Source organism: Melospiza georgiana, chromosome 11 (genome assembly GCF_028018845.1).
Source record: "Melospiza georgiana isolate bMelGeo1 chromosome 11, bMelGeo1.pri, whole genome shotgun sequence".
Lineage (NCBI taxonomy): Eukaryota > Metazoa > Chordata > Aves > Passeriformes > Passerellidae > Melospiza > Melospiza georgiana.
The window spans coordinates 18,878,260-18,881,861 of record NC_080440.1 but is presented as its reverse complement, the minus strand read 5'-3'; positions in this window follow the sequence as shown (position 1 = coordinate 18,881,861).

The following is a 3,602-nucleotide window of genomic DNA, read 5'->3' as shown; positions in this document are numbered from 1 at the left end:
TTCTATTGTACAATACATCTGTGAGACTTCTTCCCTCTAAGGAGCTGGAGAGCACAGGGGTGGCAAGGCAGAAAAAAAACCCTAAACATGCATTGATGTGGGGGCTATTCAAAGTGTGCATTTTGTTAACAAAAAATAAAATAAAGGCTCAAGGTCACACTCCTGTCATGCTCTCTGTAGTAAGTATTAGAACTTGCTTGGCTGGAAGGGAATGAATAAAAGCAAAAGACTGTGCAATATGCAGAATGCTGTTTCCTTCCTTACACAACTTTAATGCATGGATCACTCACAGCCAAGATTTTAAGTGTGAAAATTCTGTTAAAAAAACCCCAAACAAGTACTTTTCTCTTTTGAACCAGCACTGTCAACAGAAGAAGAGATCTCATCTCTCCTGCTGATACCAACACAAACATGTGTGGTGGAGCACACAGTGACCTGGTTAAAACCAGACTGGTTTAACAAGCCCCAAGCACCCCAAACAGTTGGTTTGATCCCACATCAATTCCCCAATCTGTTCTGATCTGCAGCCACGCAAACACCTACACTGATAGAAGCAGGGAGAGAAAACTGCTCCCTTCATCAGCAGTGCTGGCTGAGTGAAAATCAGACTGAAGACCTTCTGGTGTTTGTAGGCTTTCTTACCAAAGTTAGCACAGCAAAACTTCCACTGAAAAACAGATTAGAGGCCAAGTTCAGAATCAGTATGAGACGTAACAGAGCTTTACATAAACTTTCAGATGAGCTCTGAGCTTCATCCCAGACGACAATTCATCTCCACACTGCCTGTGCTGCTGGAAACAAAATCAATTTAAAAGTCAGCAGTAGATGCAAGGAACAAACTTTAGACTTAGCTTAAAATACATAAAAGTCAGGTAAGGAAGAATAGCAAAGAGCAAGTTGAAAAGCAGAGCCTTTAAGTTTTCTGAAAAAAAATCCACCTTGGAAGCCTCAAGGAGAGAATTTCAGCTGACAAGGTAGAGGTGGAGATGGACTGTTCTGCAATATTTGAGCAACTTCTTCCCTTTACAGAATGAAAATCTATATTAGATTTTCTCTAATATACAAATATCCAAGGAAAATGACCCAGGTATCATATCCTCTCAAAAGTTTTCTTCGTTACCTTAATTTTTAATGTCAGCCAACAGTATAACTTCCTTCTGAAAGGTTACCTGCCGGTAAATTTTCAAAGAATCTTCCCCTTTTAAATTATTTATTAGAATGACTGTATCCTAGTTCCATACTATCCATAATAATATATAGAAAGGCCTTCAGCTTCTATTTTGATTTAATAATATTAGACTTTTTTATAGCAGCAAAGGTGAATAGAATTTAGAAAACAAACTTGACCAGTAAGTCTGTATAAATATTTGAAAGTTTTTGAATGAAGTTTTTAAATAACCAGCCAAAAAGAGTCAGCCAAGCAATGCCAGTTACTTATATGACCAAAGTGTTCACGTGTGTACTTCCATAAATTGGTCTGTAGAGTTAGATAATTTTTTAAAAAGTAATGCAAAATCTTTGGCTAACCTAAGAAACAGAAAAAACTTAAAATGTAAGCTCAACAAGTCTACTGTTTTTAATATTGTGTGCCATGAAGTATTTAAATAATAATTATTAATTATAGTTAATGTATATTGATGTGGCATTTAATGTCAATGTGTTATTAATATCTTTAATAACTAAAATACTTTTACTAAAGAAAGAACAAGGTCCATGGTCTGACTTATGAGCAGTTAAATAAGTTCAGAGACATAACTGGGCACTGAATCACAGTCCTGGGGGAGAACAAAAGTCTCCAAACCCCAGTCATAATTGCACCTTTGGGACCTTATTATTCAGAATAATAAAAATTCATTAGGTATAATGTGGTTATTTCTAATATAAACACATTCCTCCTAGCATGCTATGGTTTCTCCTCTGAAAGTCAATATTCAGAAGGGTCTCTCTGGCTGCACCATTTGATGTAGAAGAACTCAGAAAAGGAGAGCTCTGGTGCAGTTTTATGGTGGAACCTGCCTCACATCATTAAAGTTTTACATTGTTTGCCAATACCAGGATTGTTCTCTTGCTTCAGGTGCTCTCTCCCAAAATTCCCACTGCACCATTTGTCATATGTTTATCTGTATTCAGAATAATAATTGTATAGATGGTGGCTTAGCTGTCCATATCAAACTTTCTTGGGTGTAACAAAGTTACAGAACATTTCATATTTGTTTTCATCAGATGCTGTGAGCCCAGTGATGTCTAAAGATCTTACTGTGTTTGGAATTTAGTGAGAGCATAAATTTATCTCCGACTGCCAGCCTTCCCTCAGACCTCAGGTAGGGAATTTTGACAGCCATAAACCACAGGAAGATAAAATGTGATTTTTGGGTACCAGATGCAGGGAAGTGTAAAATCATGAGGGAACAAGGCACGCTTCAATTTCATGAGGCCCATTTATACATTTAGCACTCACACAGAGCCCAGACAGGTTTATTGTGTAGGACTTGAACGTTCAAACCAAGGCAGGCTCAGCACGAGGAGAGCGTGAGACAGCCCTGAGCACAGCCACGATGATTAAACGCTGTGGGTTTGTGTTTGTGTTCCCCGGGGGATGTGTGAAGAACTGGAACGCCGGCAACAAGTCCTGAGGAAAGCCTCGGAACAGAATTAAATATGAATTTATACAAAAAAAAATTAAAAATAAAGAGGAGGAAAAACAATCGAAGAAGGGATGCAGAATTGTAATGAGCTAAATAAATGAAGATGAAGCAGCAGTGGGGGGGAAGACTAAATGTTAGGCCCACATGGTGAGCATCACCTCATTGCACTTGGTTTGGTGGGACAGCACAGTTTGGGAGGACCCTGAGGGGACATTCAGGGAAGCCTGAAGGGGCCATGAAGGGACAGTGAGGGGTCAGTGAGAGGACCTTCAGAGAAGCCTGAAGGGGCCATGAAGGGACAGTGAGGGACCCTGAGGAGATGCTGGGGGTACCCTGGGAGGAGCACTGGGAGGACCCTTAGGGAAGCCTGAAGGAACCCTGAGGGAACAATAAGGGGACCTTGGGGGTACTCTGTGAGGATCACTGAGGGAACCATGAGGGGACAGTGAGAGGACCTTCAGAGAAGCCTGAAGGGACATGAAGGGATAGTGAGGGGACACTGTGGGGAGCACTGAGGGGACCATGAGGGGACCCTGAGGCCAGGGCTGAGGGGAGCCTAAGTGGAGCACTGAGAGAACACTGAGAGGATCACTGAGGGGACAGTGAAGGGGCAATGAGGGGACACTGAGTGGAGCACTGAGGGTACCATGAGTGGAGCACTGAGGGGACACTGAGCATTGAGGGGACACTGAGCACTGAGGGTAGCATAAGTGGAGCACCGAGGGGACGGACGCTGAGCACCGAGGGGATGCTAAACACCGAGGGGACACTGAGAGGAGCGCTTGAGGGGACACTGAGCACTGAGGGGACACGGAGCGGGTCCCTGTCAGCCGCCCCCGTTCCCCCAGCACCGGCGTTGCGGCCAGCCCGCCATGCCCAGGCCGGGCCGCAGGGGGCGCAGCGCGGCTCGGGCGCTCCCCCATCGCGGCCTCTCCTGCCGCCGCCGGTGGGCGGGAG